This window comes from Scyliorhinus canicula, unplaced genomic scaffold (assembly GCF_902713615.1).
Source record: "Scyliorhinus canicula unplaced genomic scaffold, sScyCan1.1, whole genome shotgun sequence".
Taxonomy (NCBI): domain Eukaryota; kingdom Metazoa; phylum Chordata; class Chondrichthyes; order Carcharhiniformes; family Scyliorhinidae; genus Scyliorhinus; species Scyliorhinus canicula.
The window spans coordinates 520-19978 of NW_024055451.1; the positions used below are offsets into that span (position 1 = coordinate 520).

General features: G+C 45.8%; 16 non-coding genes across 16 annotated transcripts; 6 read left to right on the plus strand and 10 right to left on the minus strand.

Annotated features, from left to right (window-relative positions):
* Positions 1–1457: 1457 nt before the first annotated feature.
* trnav-aac lies at positions 1458–1530 on the plus strand. The gene has a single exon. It is a non-coding gene; the product is annotated as a tRNA-Val (tRNA).
* Positions 1531–2577: 1047 nt separating this feature from the next.
* On the minus strand, positions 2578–2667 carry trnap-ugg. Its single transcript is given in 2 exon segments — positions 2578–2613; positions 2632–2667. It is a non-coding gene; the product is annotated as a tRNA-Pro (tRNA).
* Positions 2668–3908: 1241 nt separating this feature from the next.
* trnav-cac lies at positions 3909–3981 on the plus strand. Its single transcript has one exon. It is a non-coding gene; the product is annotated as a tRNA-Val (tRNA).
* A 1048-nt stretch (positions 3982–5029) lies between these two features.
* Positions 5030–5119, minus strand: trnap-ugg. Its single transcript is given in 2 exon segments — positions 5030–5065; positions 5084–5119. It is a non-coding gene; the product is annotated as a tRNA-Pro (tRNA).
* Positions 5120–6360: 1241 nt separating this feature from the next.
* trnav-cac lies at positions 6361–6433 on the plus strand. Its single transcript has one exon. It is a non-coding gene; the product is annotated as a tRNA-Val (tRNA).
* A 1048-nt stretch (positions 6434–7481) lies between these two features.
* trnap-ugg lies at positions 7482–7571 on the minus strand. Its single transcript is given in 2 exon segments — positions 7482–7517; positions 7536–7571. It is a non-coding gene; the product is annotated as a tRNA-Pro (tRNA).
* Positions 7572–8812: 1241 nt separating this feature from the next.
* Positions 8813–8885, plus strand: trnav-cac. Its single transcript has one exon. It is a non-coding gene; the product is annotated as a tRNA-Val (tRNA).
* Positions 8886–9933: 1048 nt separating this feature from the next.
* On the minus strand, positions 9934–10023 carry trnap-ugg. The gene is given in 2 exon segments: positions 9934–9969; positions 9988–10023. It is a non-coding gene; the product is annotated as a tRNA-Pro (tRNA).
* A 1241-nt stretch (positions 10024–11264) lies between these two features.
* On the plus strand, positions 11265–11337 carry trnav-cac. The gene has a single exon. It is a non-coding gene; the product is annotated as a tRNA-Val (tRNA).
* A 1047-nt stretch (positions 11338–12384) lies between these two features.
* On the minus strand, positions 12385–12474 carry trnap-ugg. The gene is given in 2 exon segments: positions 12385–12420; positions 12439–12474. It is a non-coding gene; the product is annotated as a tRNA-Pro (tRNA).
* Positions 12475–13715: 1241 nt separating this feature from the next.
* Positions 13716–13788, plus strand: trnav-cac. Its single transcript has one exon. It is a non-coding gene; the product is annotated as a tRNA-Val (tRNA).
* Positions 13789–15293: 1505 nt separating this feature from the next.
* On the minus strand, positions 15294–15366 carry trnav-aac. The gene has a single exon. It is a non-coding gene; the product is annotated as a tRNA-Val (tRNA).
* Positions 15367–15694: 328 nt separating this feature from the next.
* Positions 15695–15767, minus strand: trnar-acg. The gene has a single exon. It is a non-coding gene; the product is annotated as a tRNA-Arg (tRNA).
* Positions 15768–15861: 94 nt separating this feature from the next.
* On the minus strand, positions 15862–15934 carry trnav-uac. Its single transcript has one exon. It is a non-coding gene; the product is annotated as a tRNA-Val (tRNA).
* A 2430-nt stretch (positions 15935–18364) lies between these two features.
* Positions 18365–18437, minus strand: trnar-acg. The gene has a single exon. It is a non-coding gene; the product is annotated as a tRNA-Arg (tRNA).
* Positions 18438–18531: 94 nt separating this feature from the next.
* On the minus strand, positions 18532–18604 carry trnav-uac. The gene has a single exon. It is a non-coding gene; the product is annotated as a tRNA-Val (tRNA).
* Between the last annotated feature and the right edge of the window lie 855 nt (positions 18605–19459).

The window sequence follows — 19459 nt, forward strand, 5'->3', positions numbered from 1 at the left end:
GGAACGTATTGGTTCCACGCAGCTTGAGCTCAGCTTCTCAAAGCAAACCCAATGTGAATGAATCCCGCCGTCGACGCTGCAAAGAAATGAAGAAAACATGCGGTTTGACCAACGGGAAAACCTCATCGAAGGGCTCGTCCGGGATTTGAACCCGGGACCTCTCGCAAATTCCGACAGCGACACACCCAAAGCGAGAATCATACACCTAGACCAACGAGCCCCGCAAAAAGAGTCAAAGCATACTGTCATTGCCATCGAAAATCAATCTAACATCTGCGGAAAACGCAAAAAGTACTGCACCATCTCAGGTAGTCAGGCGGCATTTGTCGACAGGACAACAAAGTTCGTCTTTCACCATCACCTTTCATTAAAACCGGGACAGGTTAGAAATGTGGTACGTCTTAACCAAGTGAATTACCGGAGGGAGGAAACAGAACAACAGGAAAGGGCTCTAATGGGGTGCAAGTCAGGAGAGATTAAATGAGAAGAGGCCTTGGGTCCCTGGCCACAGAGTTAGGTTAGCATCAAATCAGAGAATAATGACACCACAGTATGAGGCCATTCCGGCCGCCGTGTCTGTGCCAGCTCTCTGTTAGCGCAATGGAAGAAACAAAGAAAAAAAAGATATGTCTGGAGGAGCTATCGATGGCATATTGATCAACAACTACCGCCCGGACACAAAGAACAAGTGGAAACAAGATTGAAACCCAAATCTGCGATGGAAGGACACACAAAATGGGTGCAGCATTTACAGTGTGAAACTACTGAACACACACTGAGTGTGAAAGCTGTATTGAGCCCAGTGGAAAGATGCGCTGCTGTTCCTCGAGTGGCTGTTGAGCTTCTTTGGAACATTTCACGACGCCGAGGTCCGGGAGGTCAGCGTTAAGATCCAGCTCCCCAGTCAGTTCAATTGTCCACTTTTGCTCTGTGGATTAGATGGGTCACGTCCCTGTGGTGGTTAACACAGATCTGGAGCATCAATTTTATCCAAACGCACTCCAGCTCAGACGCTGTCTCTCTCTCTCTCTAGCATCATCTGTGGGGAGAGAAACGACGTAAACATTCCGAGTCCTGAGAAATCTTTTTCAGAGTGGGCCAATGTAAATCAACCCTGCCGTCAGCATCGCAAACAATTCGTAATCCCTGACCTGGAGTAAAGAGCCTGTCCTGGATTTAAACGCACGACCACTCCCATTGGCATTGCTTGAAAATCCTTAAACGAGAACCAGACCTCGAGACCAAAGAGCACAAATTTGAGACCGACATTCAGCAAAATATAACTTATGTTAATTTCGATATACTTTGTACATCTCACGGCTTTATATGTTGAGACATCTGTTAATTTAAGAAACAGCTGTCGCTTGCAACAAGGGACCTGGCCTCTCAAACAGACCATCAGAATCTGCAGCAACACAGTGAGGTTGTACATTCCGCACGTCCATTGTTTGCCAGCGGTTTCTGTAGTGTAGTGGTTATCACATTCGCCTAACACGCGAAAGGTCCCCGGTTCGAAACCGGGCAGAAACATCGAACATTTAACATTTCGTGTGAGAAAAGTTTGCACAATTATTGGGCACAAAATAATTCTGTTTCCTGAATGTTGCCGGAATCTCGTGTGTTCCAGGACTATGAAATTTCGTCTCACACGAGCCACGAAACTGAATTGAACATTAAGGCCCAAGCACTGAATTTTCGGCAGGCAAGAGGTGAAGAATTTTCATATCTTGGCACACCTCGGATATTAGCAGCTAGTTCATCCACAACAGAGTTTCAGCGATTTACAAATGAACATATTTAATCACCATCTCAAACATGTCTAAATGTATGACAAATGCAACTTACTGCGGATGCTTCAAACGGAAACACAAACAGAAAATACTGGATAATCTCAGCAGGTCTGACAGCCTCTGGGGAGCGAAATGGCAGCTGTCGTTTCCAGTCAAGTGGACTCTTTGTCAAAGCTGGAGAACTGGAATTGGAGATTCAGACGATTGTGGGTGGGGGGTGGGGGTGGTGGAGTGCTGTATTGGGCCTCAATAGAGGGCTAGCAATAGGTGGGAAATGACGAAAATGTCTCGGGCAGAAAGAAAAAGGGAATGTAAATGAGGCTAATCAAGCTATGAAAGGTGCTGATGGCGCATCAAGCGGTCAGAATGTGTTAATGGCAGAACAAAGGTAAGCAGTGTGTCAGAGAACAATTACAAACAGGGATCTGATTGCTGAAGTAGGATGGTATGGGCTGGGGGGAGGGGGGCAATGCTGAGGGTAAAACATATCAATGGAAGGGATGATAAGTTGATGGAAAAAACATGTGGTGAAGGGGGAAGTGAGAGTTCACAGTCTGAAGTTATTGAACTGATAAAATGAAAGGGACAAAGAGCTGTCTGAGTCCACCAGAATTAGTCAATAGAAATGTGAATGCCCACCCACAGACAAACTTCTCGGGAACGTATTGGTTCCACGCAGCTTGAGCTCAGCTTCTCAAAGCAAACCCAATGTGAATGAATCCCGCCGTCGACGCTGCAAAGAAATGAAGAAAACATGCGGTTTGACCAACGGGAAAACCTCATCGAAGGGCTCGTCCGGGATTTGAACCCGGGACCTCTCGCAAATTCCGACAGCGACACACCCAAAGCGAGAATCATACCCCTAGACCAACGAGCCCCGCAAAAAGTGTCAAAGCATACTGTCATTGCCATCGAAAATCAATCTAACATCTGCGGAAAACGCAAAAAGTACTGCACCATCTCAGGTAGTCAGGCGGCATTTGTCGACAGGACAACAAAGTTCGTCTTTCACCATCACCTTTCATTAAAACCGGGACAGGTTAGAAATGTGGTACGTCTTAACCAAGTGAATTACCGGAGGGAGGAAACAGAACAACAGGAAAGGGCTCTAATGGGGGGCAAGTCAGGAGAGATTAAATGAGAAGAGGCCTTGGGTCCCTGGCCACAGAGTTAGGTTAGCATCAAATCAGAGAATAATGACACCACAGTATGAGGCCATTCCGGCCGCCGTGTCTGTGCCAGCTCTCTGTTAGCGCAATGGAAGAAACAAAGAAAAAAAAGATATGTCTGGAGGAGCTATCGATGGCATATTGATCAACAACTACCGCCCGGACACAAAGAACAAGTGGAAACAAGATTGAAACCCAAATCTGCGATGGAAGGACACACAAAATGGGTGCAGCATTTACAGTGTGAAACTACTGAACACACACTGAGTGTGAAAGCTGTATTGAGCCCAGTGGAAAGATGCGCTGCTGTTCCTCGAGTGGCTGTTGAGCTTCTTTGGAACATTTCACGACGCCGAGGTCCGGGAGGTCAGCGTTAAGATCCAGCTCCCCAGTCAGTTCAATTGTCCACTTTTGCTCTGTGGATTAGATGGGTCACGTCCCTGTGGTGGTTAACACAGATCTGGAGCATCAATTTTATCCAAACGCACTCCAGCTCAGACACTGTCTCTCTCTCTCTCTCTCTAGCATCATCTGTGGGGAGAGAAACGACGTAAACATTCCGAGTCCTGAGAAATCTTTTTCAGAGTGGGCCAATGTAAATCAACCCTGCCGTCAGCATCGCAAACAATTCGTAATCCCTGACCTGGAGTAAAGAGCCTGTCCTGGATTTAAACGCACGACCACTCCCATTGGCATTGCTTGAAAATCCTTAAACGAGAACCAGACCTCGAGACCAAAGAGCACAAATTTGAGACCGACATTCAGCAAAATATAACTTATGTTAATTTCGATATACTTTGTACATCTCACGGCTTTATATGTTGAGACATCTGTTAATTTAAGAAACAGCTGTCGCTTGCAACAAGGGACCTGGCCTCTCAAACAGACCATCAGAATCTGCAGCAACACAGTGAGGTTGTACATTCCGCACGTCCATTATTTGCCAGCGGTTTCTGTAGTGTAGTGGTTATCACATTCGCCTCACACGCGAAAGGTCCCCGGTTCGAAACCGGGCAGAAACATCGAACATTTAGCATTTCGTGTGAGAAAAGTTTGCACAATTATTGGGCACAAAATAATTCTGTTTCCTGAATGTTGCCGGAATCTCGTGTGTTCCAGGACTATGAAATTTCGTCTCACACGAGCCACGAAACTGAATTGAACATTAAGGCCCAAGCACTGAATTTTCGGCAGGCAAGAGGTGAAGAATTTTCATATCTTGGCACACCTCGGATATTAGCAGCTAGTTCATCCACAACAGAGTTTCAGCGATTTACAAATGAACATATTTAATCACCATCTCAAACATGTCTAAATGTGTGACAAATGCAACTTACTGCGGATGCTTCAAACGGAAACAAAAACAGAAAATACTGGATAATCTCAGCAGGTCTGACAGCCTCTGGGGAGCGAAATGGCAGCTGTCGTTTCCAGTCAAGTGGACTCTTTGTCAAAGCTGGAGAACTGGAATTGGAGATTCAGACGATTGTGGCTGGGGGGTGGGGGTGGTGGAGTGCTGTATTGGGTCTCGATAGAGGGCTAGCAATAGGTGGGAAATGACGAAAATGTCTCGGGCAGAAAGAAAAAGGGAATGTAAATGAGGCTAATCAAGGCTATGGAAGGTGCTGATGGCGCATCAAGCGGTCAGAATGTGTTAATGGCAGAACAAAGGTAAGCAGTGCGTCAGAGAACAATTACAAACAGGGATCAGATTGCTGAAGTAGGATGGGATGGGCTGGGGGGAGGTGGGCGATGCTGAGGGTAAAACATATCAATGGAAGGGATGATAAGTTGATGGAAAAAACATGTGGTGAAGGGGGAAGTGAGAGTTCACAGTCTGAAGTTATTGAACTGATAAAATGAAAGGGACAAAGAGCTGTCTGAGTCCACCAGAATTAGTCAATAGAAATGTGAATGCCCACCCATAGACAAACTTCTCGGGAAAGTATTGGTTCCACGCAGCTTGAGCTCAGCTTCTCAAAGCAAACCCAATGTGAATGAATCCCGCCGTCGACGCTGCAAAGAAATGAAGAAAACATGCGGTTTGACCAACGGGAAAACCTCATCGAAGGGCTCGTCCGGGATTTGAACCCGGGACCTCTCGCAAATTCCGACAGCGACACACCCAAAGCGAGAATCATACCCCTAGACCAACGAGCCCCGCAAAAAGAGTCAAAGCATACTGTCATTGCCATCGAAAATCAATCTAACATCTGCGGAAAACGCAAAAAGTACTGCACCATCTCAGGTAGTCAGGCGGCATTTGTCGACAGGACAACAAAGTTCGTCTTTCACCATCACCTTTCATTAAAACCGGGACAGGTTAGAAATGTGGTACGTCTTAACCAAGTGAATTACCGGAGGGAGGAAACAGAACAACAGGAAAGGGCTCTAATGGGGGGCAAGTCAGGAGAGATTAAATGAGAAGAGGCCTTGGGTCCCTGGCCACAGAGTTAGGTTAGCATCAAATCAGAGAATAATGACACCACAGTATGAGGCCATTCCGGCCGCCGTGTCTGTGCCAGCTCTCTGTTAGCGCAATGGAAGAAACAAAGAAAAAAAAGATATGTCTGGAGGAGCTATCGATGGCATATTGATCAACAACTACCGCCCGGACACAAAGAACAAGTGGAAACAAGATTGAAACCCAAATCTGCGATGGAAGGACACACAAAATGGGTGCAGCATTTACAGTGTGAAACTACTGAACACACACTGAGTGTGAAAGCTGTATTGAGCCCAGTGGAAAGATGCGCTGCTGTTCCTCGAGTGGCTGTTGAGCTTCTTTGGAACATTTCACGACGCCGAGGTCCGGGAGGTCAGCGTTAAGATCCAGCTCCCCAGTCAGTTCAATTGTCCACTTTTGCTCTGTGGATTAGATGGGTCACGTCCCTGTGGTGGTTAACACAGATCTGGAGCATCAATTTTATCCAAACGCACTCCAGCTCAGACACTGTCTCTCTCTCTCTCTCTCTAGCATCATCTGTGGGGAGAGAAACGACGTAAACATTCCGAGTCCTGAGAAATCTTTTTCAGAGTGGGCCAATGTAAATCAACCCTGCCGTCAGCATCGCAAACAATTCGTAATCCCTGACCTGGAGTAAAGAGCCTGTCCTGGATTTAAACGCACGACCACTCCCATTGGCATTGCTTGAAAATCCTTAAACGAGAACCAGACCTCGAGACCAAAGAGCACAAATTTGAGACCGACATTCAGCAAAATATAACTTATGTTAATTTCGATATACTTTGTACATCTCACGGCTTTATATGTTGAGACATCTGTTAATTTAAGAAACAGCTGTCGCTTGCAACAAGGGACCTGGCCTCTCAAACAGACCATCAGAATCTGCAGCAACACAGTGAGGTTGTACATTCCGCACGTCCATTATTTGCCAGCGGTTTCTGTAGTGTAGTGGTTATCACATTCGCCTCACACGCGAAAGGTCCCCGGTTCGAAACCGGGCAGAAACATCGAACATTTAGCATTTCGTGTGAGAAAAGTTTGCACAATTATTGGGCACAAAATAATTCTGTTTCCTGAATGTTGCCGGAATCTCGTGTGTTCCAGGACTATGAAATTTCGTCTCACACGAGCCACGAAACTGAATTGAACATTAAGGCCCAAGCACTGAATTTTCGGCAGGCAAGAGGTGAAGAATTTTCATATCTTGACACACCTCGGATATTAGCAGCTAGTTCATCCACAACAGAGTTTCAGCGATTTACAAATGAACATATTTAATCACCATCTCAAACATGTCTAAATGTGTGACAAATGCAACTTACTGCGGATGCTTCAAACGGAAACAAAAACAGAAAATACTGGATAATCTCAGCAGGTCTGACAGCCTCTGGGGAGCGAAATGGCAGCTGTCGTTTCCAGTCAAGTGGACTCTTTGTCAAAGCTGGAGAACTGGAATTGGAGATTCAGACGATTGTGGGTGGGGGGGTGGGGGTGGTGGAGTGCTGTATTGGGTCTCGATAGAGGGCTAGCAATAGGTGGGAAATGACGAAAATGTCTCGGTCAGAAAGAAAAAGGGAATGTAAATGAGGCTAATCAAGGCTATGAAAGGTGCTGATGGCGCATCAAGCGGTCAGAATGTGTTAATGGCAGAACAAAGGTAAGCAGTGCGTCAGAGAACAATTACAAACAGGGATCAGATTGCTGAAGTAGGATGGTATGGGCTGGGGGGAGGGGGCGATGCTGAGGGTAAAACATATCAATGGAAGGGATGATAAGTTGATGGAAAAAACATGTGGTGAAGGGGGAAGTGAGAGTTCACAGTCTGAAGTTATTGAACTGATAAAATGAAAGGGACAAAGAGCTGTCTGAGTCCACCAGAATTAGTCAATAGAAATGTGAATGCCCACCCACAGACAAACTTCTCGGGAAAGTATTGGTTCCACGCAGCTTGAGCTCAGCTTCTCAAAGCAAACCCAATGTGAATGAATCCCGCCGTCGACGCTGCAAAGAAATGAAGAAAACATGCGGTTTGACCAACGGGAAAACCTCATCGAAGGGCTCGTCCGGGATTTGAACCCGGGACCTCTCGCAAATTCCGACAGCGACACACCCAAAGCGAGAATCATACCCCTAGACCAACGAGCCCCGCAAAAAGAGTCAAAGCATACTGTCATTGCCATCGAAAATCAATCTAACATCTGCGGAAAACGCAAAAAGTACTGCACCATCTCAGGTAGTCAGGCGGCATTTGTCGACAGGACAACAAAGTTCGTCTTTCACCATCACCTTTCATTAAAACCGGGACAGGTTAGAAATGTGGTACGTCTTAACCAAGTGAATTACCGGAGGGAGGAAACAGAACAACAGGAAAGGGCTCTAATGGGGGGCAAGTCAGGAGAGATTAAATGAGAAGAGGCCTTGGGTCCCTGGCCACAGAGTTAGGTTAGCATCAAATCAGAGAATAATGACACCACAGTATGAGGCCATTCCGGCCGCCGTGTCTGTGCCAGCTCTCTGTTAGCGCAATGGAAGAAACAAAGAAAAAAAAGATATGTCTGGAGGAGCTATCGATGGCATATTGATCAACAACTACCGCCCGGACACAAAGAACAAGTGGAAACAAGATTGAAACCCAAATCTGCGATGGAAGGACACACAAAATGGGTGCAGCATTTACAGTGTGAAACTACTGAACACACACTGAGTGTGAAAGCTGTATTGAGCCCAGTGGAAAGATGCGCTGCTGTTCCTCGAGTGGCTGTTGAGCTTCTTTGGAACATTTCACGACGCCGAGGTCCGGGAGGTCAGCGTTAAGATCCAGCTCCCCAGTCAGTTCAATTGTCCACTTTTGCTCTGTGGATTAGATGGGTCACGTCCCTGTGGTGGTTAACACAGATCTGGAGCATCAATTTTATCCAAACGCACTCCAGCTCAGACACTGTCTCTCTCTCTCTCTCTCTAGCATCATCTGTGGGGAGAGAAACGACGTAAACATTCCGAGTCCTGAGAAATCTTTTTCAGAGTGGGCCAATGTAAATCAACCCTGCCGTCAGCATCGCAAACAATTCGTAATCCCTGACCTGGAGTAAAGAGCCTGTCCTGGATTTAAACGCACGACCACTCCCATTGGCATTGCTTGAAAATCCTTAAACGAGAACCAGACCTCGAGACCAAAGAGCACAAATTTGAGACCGACATTCAGCAAAATATAACTTATGTTAATTTCGATATACTTTGTACATCTCACGGCTTTATATGTTGAGACATCTGTTAATTTAAGAAACAGCTGTCGCTTGCAACAAGGGACCTGGCCTCTCAAACAGACCATCAGAATCTGCAGCAACACAGTGAGGTTGTACATTCCGCACGTCCATTATTTGCCAGCGGTTTCTGTAGTGTAGTGGTTATCACATTCGCCTCACACGCGAAAGGTCCCCGGTTCGAAACCGGGCAGAAACATCGAACATTTAGCATTTCGTGTGAGAAAAGTTTGCACAATTATTGGGCACAAAATAATTCTGTTTCCTGAATGTTGCCGGAATCTCGTGTGTTCCAGGACTATGAAATTTCGTCTCACACGAGCCACGAAACTGAATTGAACATTAAGGCCCAAGCACTGAATTTTCGGCAGGCAAGAGGTGAAGAATTTTCATATCTTGGCACACCTCGGATATTAGCAGCTAGTTCATCCACAACAGAGTTTCAGCGATTTACAAATGAACATATTTAATCACCATCTCAAACATGTCTAAATGTGTGACAAATGCAACTTACTGCGGATGCTTCAAACGGAAACAAAAACAGAAAATACTGGATAATCTCAGCAGGTCTGACAGCCTCTGGGGAGCGAAATGGCAGCTGTCGTTTCCAGTCAAGTGGACTCTTTGTCAAAGCTGGAGAACTGGAATTGGAGATTCAGACGATTGTGGCTGGGGGGTGGGGGTGGTGGAGTGCTGTATTGGGTCTCGATAGAGGGCTAGCAATAGGTGGGAAATGACGAAAATGTCTCGGGCAGAAAGAAAAAGGGAATGTAAATGAGGCTAATCAAGGCTATGGAAGGTGCTGATGGCGCATCAAGCGGTCAGAATGTGTTAATGGCAGAACAAAGGTAAGCAGTGCGTCAGAGAACAATTACAAACAGGGATCAGATTGCTGAAGTAGGATGGTATGGGCTGGTGGGAGGTGGGCGATGCTGAGGGTAAAACATATCAATGGAAGGGATGATAAGTTGATGGAAAAAATATGTGGTGAAGGGGGAAGTGAGAGTTCACAGTCTGAAGTTATTGAACTGATAAAATGAAAGGGACAAAGAGCTGTCTGAGTCCACCAGAATTAGTCAATAGAAATGTGAATGCCCACCCATAGACAAACTTCTCGGGAAAGTATTGGTTCCACGCAGCTTGAGCTCAGCTTCTCAAAGCAAACCCAATGTGAATGAATCCCGCCGTCGACGCTGCAAAGAAATGAAGAAAACATGCGGTTTGACCAACGGGAAAACCTCATCGAAGGGCTCGTCCGGGATTTGAACCCGGGACCTCTCGCAAATTCCGACAGCGACACACCCAAAGCGAGAATCATACCCCTAGACCAACGAGCCCCGCAAAAAGAGTCAAAGCATACTGTCATTGCCATCGAAAATCAATCTAACATCTGCGGAAAACGCAAAAAGTACTGCACCATCTCAGGTAGTCAGGCGGCATTTGTCGACAGGACAACAAAGTTCGTCTTTCACCATCACCTTTCATTAAAACCGGGACAGGTTAGAAATGTGGTACGTCTTAACCAAGTGAATTACCGGAGGGAGGAAACAGAACAACAGGAAAGGGCTCTAATGGGGGGCAAGTCAGGAGAGATTAAATGAGAAGAGGCCTTGGGTCCCTGGCCACAGAGTTAGGTTAGCATCAAATCAGAGAATAATGACACCACAGTATGAGGCCATTCCGGCCGCCGTGTCTGTGCCAGCTCTCTGTTAGCGCAATGGAAGAAACAAAGAAAAAAAAGATATGTCTGGAGGAGCTATCGATGGCATATTGATCAACAACTACCGCCCGGACACAAAGAACAAGTGGAAACAAGATTGAAACCCAAATCTGCGATGGAAGGACACACAAAATGGGTGCAGCATTTACAGTGTGAAACTACTGAACACACACTGAGTGTGAAAGCTGTATTGAGCCCAGTGGAAAGATGCGCTGCTGTTCCTCGAGTGGCTGTTGAGCTTCTTTGGAACATTTCACGACGCCGAGGTCCGGGAGGTCAGCGTTAAGATCCAGCTCCCCAGTCAGTTCAATTGTCCACTTTTGCTCTGTGGATTAGATGGGTCACGTCCCTGTGGTGGTTAACACAGATCTGGAGCATCAATTTTATCCAAACGCACTCCAGCTCAGACACTGTCTCTCTCTCTCTCTCTCTAGCATCATCTGTGGGGAGAGAAACGACGTAAACATTCCGAGTCCTGAGAAATCTTTTTCAGAGTGGGCCAATGTAAATCAACCCTGCCGTCAGCATCGCAAACAATTCGTAATCCCTGACCTGGAGTAAAGAGCCTGTCCTGGATTTAAACGCACGACCACTCCCATTGGCATTGCTTGAAAATCCTTAAACGAGAACCAGACCTCGAGACCAAAGAGCACAAATTTGAGACCGACATTCAGCAAAATATAACTTATGTTAATTTCGATATACTTTGTACATCTCACGGCTTTATATGTTGAGACATCTGTTAATTTAAGAAACAGCTGTCGCTTGCAACAAGGGACCTGGCCTCTCAAACAGACCATCAGAATCTGCAGCAACACAGTGAGGTTGTACATTCCGCACGTCCATTATTTGCCAGCGGTTTCTGTAGTGTAGTGGTTATCACATTCGCCTCACACGCGAAAGGTCCCCGGTTCGAAACCGGGCAGAAACATCGAACATTTAGCATTTCGTGTGAGAAAAGTTTGCACAATTATTGGGCACAAAATAATTCTGTTTCCTGAATGTTGCCGGAATCTCGTGTGTTCCAGAACTATGAAATTTCGTCTCACACGAGCCACGAAACTGAATTGAACATTAAGGCCCAAGCACTGAATTTTCGGCAGGCAAGAGGTGAAGAATTTTCATATCTTGGCACACCTCGGATATTAGCAGCTAGTTCATCCACAACAGAGTTTCAGCGATTTACAAATGAACATATTTAATCACAATCTCAAACATGTCTAAATGTGTGACAAATGCAACTTACTGCGGATGCTTCAAACGGAAACAAAAACAGAAAATACTGGATAATCTCAGCAGGTCTGACAGCCTCTGGGGAGCGAAATGGCAGCTGTCGTTTCCAGTCAAGTGGACTCTTTGTCAAAGCTGGAGAACTGGAATTGGAGATTCAGACGATTGTGGGTGGGGGGTGGGGGTGGTGGAGTGCTGTATTGGGTCTCGATAGAGGGCTAGCAATAGGTGGGAAATGACGAAAATGTCTCGGGCAGAAAGAAAAAGGGAATGTAAATGAGGCTAATCAAGGCTATGAAAGGTGCTGATGGCGCATCAAGCGGTCAGAATGTGTTAATGGCAGAACAAAGGTAAGCAGTGCGTCAGAGAACAATTACAAACAGGGATCAGATTGCTGAAGTAGGATGGTATGGGCTGGGGGGAGGGGGCAATGCTGAGGGTAAAACACATCAATGGAAGGGATGATAAGTTGATGGAAAAAACATGTGGTGAAGGGGGAAGTGAGAGTTCACAGTCTGAAGTTATTGAACTGATAAAATGAAAGGGACAAAGAGCTGTCTGAGTCCACCAGAATTAGTCAATAGAAATGTGAATGCCCACCCATAGACAAACTTCTCGGGAAAGTATTGGTTCCACGCAGCTTGAGCTCAGCTTCTCAAAGCAAACCCAATGTGAATGAATCCCGCCGTCGACGCTGCAAAGAAATGAAGAAAACATGCGGTTTGACCAACGGGAAAACCTCATCGAAGGGCTCGTCCGGGATTTGAACCCGGGACCTCTCGCAAATTCCGACAGCGACACACCCAAAGCGAGAATCATTCCCCTAGACCAACAAGCCCCGCAAAAAGAGTCAAAGCATACTGTCATTGCCATCGAAAATCAATCTAACATCTGCGGAAAACGCAAAAAGTACTGCACCATCTCAGGGAGTCAGGCGGCATTTGTCGACAGGACAACAAAGTTCGTCTTTCACCATCACCTTTCATTAAAACCGGGACAGGTTAGAAATGTGGTACGTCTTAACCAAGTGAATTACCGGAGGGAGGAAACAGAACAACAGGAAAGGGCTCTAATGGGGGGCAAGTCAGGAGAGATTAAATGAGAAGAGGCCTTGGGTCCCTGGCCACAGAGTTAGGTTAGCATCAAATCAGAGAATAATGACACCACAGTATGAGGCCATTCCGGCCGCCGTGTCTGTGCCAGCTCTCTGTTAGCGCAATGGAAGAAACAAAGAAAAAAAAGATATGTCTGGAGGAGCTATCGATGGCATATTGATCAACAACTACCGCCCGGACACAAAGAACAAGTGGAAACAAGATTGAAACCCAAATCTGCGATGGAAGGACACACAAAATGGGTGCAGCATTTACAGTGTGAAACTACTGAACACACACTGAGTGTGAAAGCTGTATTGAGCCCAGTGGAAAGATGCGCTGCTGTTCCTCGAGTGGCTGTTGAGCTTCTTTGGAACATTTCACGACGCCGAGGTCCGGGAGGTCAGCGTTAAGATCCAGCTCCCCAGTCAGTTCAATTGTCCACTTTTGCTCTGTGGATTAGATGGGTCACGTCCCTGTGGTGGTTAACACAGATCTGGAGCATCAATTTTATCCAAACGCACTCCAGCTCAGACACTGTCTCTCTCTCTCTCTCTCTAGCATCATCTGTGGGGAGAGAAACGACGTAAACATTCCGAGTCCTGAGAAATCTTTTTCAGAGTGGGCCAATGTAAATCAACCCTGCCGTCAGCATCGCAAACAATTCGTAATCCCTGACCTGGAGTAAAGAGCCTGTCCTGGATTTAAACGCACGACCACTCCCATTGGCATTGCTTGAAAATCCTTAAACGAGAACCAGACCTCGAGACCAAAGAGCACAAATTTGAGACCGACATTCAGCAAAATATAACTTATGTTAATTTCGATATACTTTCTACATCTCACGGCTTTATATGTTGAGACATCTGTTAATTTAAGAAACAGCTGTCGCTTGCAACAAGGGACCTGGCCTCTCAAACAGACCATCAGAATCTGCAGCAACACAGTGAGGTTGTACATTCCGCACGTCCATTATTTGCCAGCGGTTTCTGTAGTGTAGTGGTTATCACATTCGCCTCACACGCGAAAGGTCCCCGGTTCGAAACCGGGCAGAAACATCGAACATTTAGCATTTCGTGTGAGAAAAGTTTGCACAATTATTGGGCACAAAATAATTCTGTTTCCTGAATGTTGCCGGAATCTCGTGTGTTCCAGGACTATGAAATTTCGTCTCACACGAGCCACGAAACTGAATTGAACATTAAGGCCCAAGCACTGAATTTTCGGCAGGCAAGAGGTGAAGAATTTTCATATCTTGGCACACCTCGGATATTAGCAGCTAGTTCATCCACAACAGAGTTTCAGCGATTTACAAATGAACATATTTAATCACCATCTCAAACATGTCTAAATGTGTGACAAATGCAACTTACTGCGGATGCTTCAAACGGAAACAAAAACAGAAAATACTGGATAATCTCAGCAGGTCTGACAGCCTCTGGGGAGCGAAATGGCAGCTGTCGTTTCCAGTCAAGTGGACTCTTTGTCAAAGCTGGAGAACTGGAATTGGAGATTCAGACGATTGTGGGTGGGGGGTGGGGGTGGTGGAGTGCTGTATTGGATCTCGATAGAGGGCTAGCAATAGGTGGGAAATGACGAAAATGTCTCGGGCAGAATGAAAAAGGGAATGTAAATGTGGCTAATCAAGGCTATGAAAGGTGCTGATGGCGCATCAAGCGGTCAGAATGTGTTAATGGCAGAACAAAGGTAAGCAGTGCGTCAGAGAACAATTACAAACAGGGATCAGATTGCTGAAATAGGATGGTATGGGCTGGTGGTAGGTGGGCGATGCTGAGGGTAAAACATATCAATGGAAGGGACGATAAGTTGATGGAAAAAACATGTGGTGAAGGGGGAAGTGAGAGTTCACAGTCTGAAGTTGTTGAACTGATAAAATGATAAAAGGACCTGAAGAAGGAGCCGTGCTCCGAAAGCTCGTGTTTGAAACAAACCTGTTGGACTTTAACCTGGTGTTGTAAGACTTCTTACTGTGATAAAATGAAAGGGACAAAGAGCTGTCTGAGTCCACCTGAATTAGTCATTAAAATGCCCACACATAGACAAGCTTCTCGGGAACGTATTGGTTCCATGCAGCTTGAGCTCAGCTTCTCAAAGCAAGCCCAATGTGAATGAATCCCGCCGTCTACTCTTCGACAAAGAGTCACCCAGGCTCGAAACGACACTTGCCATCTCTCTCTACAGAGGCTGTCAGACCTGATGAGACTGTCCTGTGTTTTCTGTTTTTCTTTCCCATTGACGCATACGCAGTAAGTTGCTTTTATCGTACATTTAGACATGTTTGAAATGGCGATTAAATATGTTCATCTGCATCTGTAAACCCAAAAGATTCTGTGGTGGATGAACAAACTGCTAATATCCGAATCGTGGCAAAATATGGAAGGCTTTTCTTCCCCTGGCGTCTTGAATATTCCGTATTTCTGACATTGTTGCAGGAATTTTAATATCTCATGAGAGACCAAATCTCATGTTCCTCGAACGTGCGAGATTGAGGAAGAAAGATATTTTGTGCTAACATTCGTCACACAAAATGAGAAGCACGCGATGTTTCTGCCTGGTTTCGAACCGGGGACCTTTCGCGTGTTAGGCGAATGTGATAACCACTACACTACAGAAACTGCTGTGAGCGGCACAATCAGTGGCCGTGTGCAATGCTGAACCTCAATGTATTGTTGCAGCTTCTAACGGTTCCGCTGAAAGGCCATGTAACTTATTGGAAGAAGCCGTTTGTTTAGTACTGATGTCTCAACTTATCAAAGGATCAGATATTGAACTTTGCTGAACTGGAGATAAGTTATGTTTTGCTTGAAGTTAAATTGAGAGGGCGGGGCTTTCATAAGTAACCACAGCTGAAACGGGAACTGATGATGCCCTGCTCACTTGCTCTGCATCGGGAACCAGCTGTCCAACCCACTGAACAAATGGGGATGCCAAAACTAGGAACTGCGAGCCAGCCAGGAGTCGAACCTGGAATCACCTGATTCGTAGTCAGACGCGTTATCCATTGCGCCACTGGCCCACAGCAGTTATAGGCTTTGGCTATTCCTCGATGATGAAGACCAGTTACGAGATTGAGGAAATATTTAGCGACAGACTAAACTGGAAACACCAGATGTTTCTGCCCGGTTTCGAACCGGGGACCATTCGCGTGTAAAGCGAATGTGATAACCACTACACTACAGAAACGGCTGGCAGCGCAGACTCCAACGGACCTGTGTCTCCTTCAACTCAACTGCCTTGTTGCAGCTTCGCATGGTTCGGCTGAGAGGCCATGTCATTTCTTACAAGAACACGTCTATTTCTTTAAAACAGATGTCTAAACTTACAAGCCAAAAGAGGAACCTATATTGAACTGAATAATTTGTTCAGCAAATCTCTAACGGCGAAATGCTCTCTTCTATTATAGAACATAGAACAGTACAGCACAGAACAGGCCCTTCGGCCCTCGATGATGTGCCGAGCAATGATCACCCTACTCAAACCCATGTATCCACCCTATACCCGTAATCCAACAACCCCCCCCCCCCCCAACAACCCCCCCAACCCCCCCCCCCCCCCCCCCCATCTTACTTTTTAGGACACTACGGGCAATTTAGCATGGCCAATCACCTAACCCGCACATCTTTGGACTGTGGGAGGACACCGGAGCAGCATAATTAATGCAGCATTCTGAAATCCTACAGAAAAAAGCAACCGACTTTACACAATATTTGTTTCGTTATTCAATGCTTGAGTTGAGTTTAAGAATTGACAATTATGTGTTTCTTATATTTGACCTCTTTGTGTTTTGGTGTGTAAAATGCTGCAGCCTAAATACCGTTCATGTAGAAGAAAGGAGGGGTAATTGTAAATCAACTTTGAGCCTGGATTCCCACACTGGCTTTTCCTGTTTCTCCATCAGGAAGACCGTTTTTTCTTTCCCAAAGCTGATTCAGTTAAGTCTCTGGCATTTTCTCTAAGTCAGTTACAGTATCGTTTGTGTCTGTCCTTTTGAGTACACATTACTCTAAGACATCCTTCAATCTGGCCTGTTGCATTTGCTGATCCCAATGCCATCTACTCTGCATTGGAGAGACTAAGTGCCGACTGGATGACCGCTTTGCAAAACACATTCGCTCCATCGACAAGCTGGCGGCAGACTCTCCTGTCGCTTGCTATTTCAACTCACTGTCCTAATCTCATGTCCACATGTCCGATCTTGGCCTGCTGCAATGTTCCCATGTAGCTCAGCACAACGCCGAGGAACAGCCCCCATCCTCTGAATAGGCACGGTACAGCCTTGCGGATTTTACAGTACGCTCAACAACTTCGCACCGTGAAATCACTCTTCCCACTTCACCACATGTTTATTTCCATCAACTTATTTTCATTGCTTCCATTGATATGTCTTCCTCTCCCATTGTCTCCCCCTCCCCATTTCCCTAGCCAATCCCATCCCTCTTGGGAAATCCGCCCCTTTTTCCTCATTGTCATCTGTCATTAACACATTCTAATCTTCTAATCGCCTCTGTCAGCACAGTTCTTAACTTTGATTAGAAGCATTTACATTCCCTTTTTCTTTCGACCCAACACATTTTTGTTATTCTCCACCCATCGCTGGCCGTCTGTCGAGGCCCAATGCTTCACGCTGCCCCTCACTCCCACCCCCCCCCCCCCCCCCCCAACACACTCCTCCAGTCTAAAACTGACCAAAGATCCAGTTGTCCAGCTTCGACAAAGAGTCACCCAGACTCTAAACGACACTTGCCATCTCTCTCCACAGAGGCTGTCAGACCTGCTGAGACTGTCCTGTGTTTTCTGTTTTTCTTTCCCATTGACGCATACGCAGTAAGTTGCTTTTATCGTACATTTAGACATGTCTGAAATGGTGATTAAATATGTTCATCTGCATCTGTAAACCCAAAAGATTCTGTGGTGGATGAACAAACTGCTAATATCCGAATCGTGGCTAAATAGGGAAGGCTTTTCTTCCCCCGGCGTCTTGAATATTCCGTATTTCTGACTTTGTTGCAGGAATTTTAATATCTCATGAGAGACCAAATCTCATGTTCCTCGAACGTTCGAGATTGAGGAAGAAAGGTATTTTGTGCAAACATTAGTGACACAAAATGCGAAACACGCGATGTTTCTGCTCGGTTTCGATCGGGGACTTTTCGCGTGTTAGGCGAATGTGATAACCACTACACTACAGAAACTGCTGGGAGCATCGCAATCAGTGGCCCTGTGCAATGTTGAACCTCAATGTACTGTTGCAGCTTCTAACGGTTCCGCTGAGAGGCCATGTGACTTATTGCAAGAAGCCGTTTCTTTAAAACTGATGTCTCAACTTATCAATCAGTAAGAAGTCTTACAACACCAGGTTAAAGTCCAACAGGTTTGTTTCAAACACGAGCTTTCGGAGCACGGCTCCTTCTTCAACTTATCAAAGGATCAGATATTGAACTTTGCTGAACTGGAGATAAGTTATGTTTTGCTTGAAGTTAAATTGAGAGGGCAGGGCTTTCATAAGTAACCACAGCTGAAACGAGAATTGATGATGCCCTGCTCACTTTGCTCTGCATCGGGAACCAGCTGTCCAACCCACTGAACTAAAGGGGACGCCAAAACTAGGAACTGCGAGCCAGCCAGGAGTCGAACCTGGAATCTCCTGATTCGTAGTCAGGCGCGTTATCCATTGTGCCACTGGCCCACAGCAGTTATAGGCTTTTGCTGTTCCTCGATGATGAAGACCAGTTACGAGATTGAGGTAATATTTAGCAACAGACTAAACTGGAAGCACCAGATGTTTCTGCCTGGTTTCGAACCGGGGACCATTCGCGTGTAAAGCGAATGTGATAACCACTACACTACAGAAACAGCTGGCAGCGCAGACTCCAACCGATGTGTGTCACCTTCAACTGAACTGCCTTGTTGCAGCTTCGCATGGTTTGGCTGAGAGGCCATGTCACTTCTTACAAGAAGACGTCTATTTCTTTAAAACAGATATCTAAACTTACAAGCCAGTAGAAGAACCTATATTGAACTGAAGAATTTGTTCAGCAAATTTCTAACGGCGAAATGCTCTCTTCTATTATTAATGCAGCATTCTGAAATCCTACAGAATAAAGCAACCGACTTTACTCAATATTTGTTTCGTTATTCAATGCTTGAGTTGAGTTTAAGAATTGACAATTATGTGTTTCTTATATTTGACCTCTTTGTGGTTTGGTGTGTAACATGTTGCAGCCTAAATACCGTTCATGTATATGAAAGGAGGGGTAATTGCAATTCAACATTGAGCCTGGATTCCCACACTGGCTTTTCCTGTTTCTCCATCAGGATGACAGTTTTTACTTTCCAAATGTCTCTGGCATTTCCTCTAAATCAGTTACAGTATCGTTTGTGTCTGTCCTTTTGAGTACACATTACTATAAGACATCCTTCAATCTGGCCTGTTGCATTTGCTGATCCCAATGCCATCTACTCTGCATTGCAGAGACTAAATGCCGACTGGGTGACCGCTTTGCAAAACACCTTCGCTCCATCGACAAGCTGTTGGCAGACTCTCCTGTTCCTTGCTATTTCAACTCATTGTCCTGCTCTCATGTCCACATGTCCGATCTTGGCCTGCTGCAATGTTCCCATGAAGCTCAGCACAAAGCCGAGGAACAGCCCCCATCCTCCGAATAGGCACGGTACAGCCTCAGTAGGCTCAACAACGTCAGACTGCGA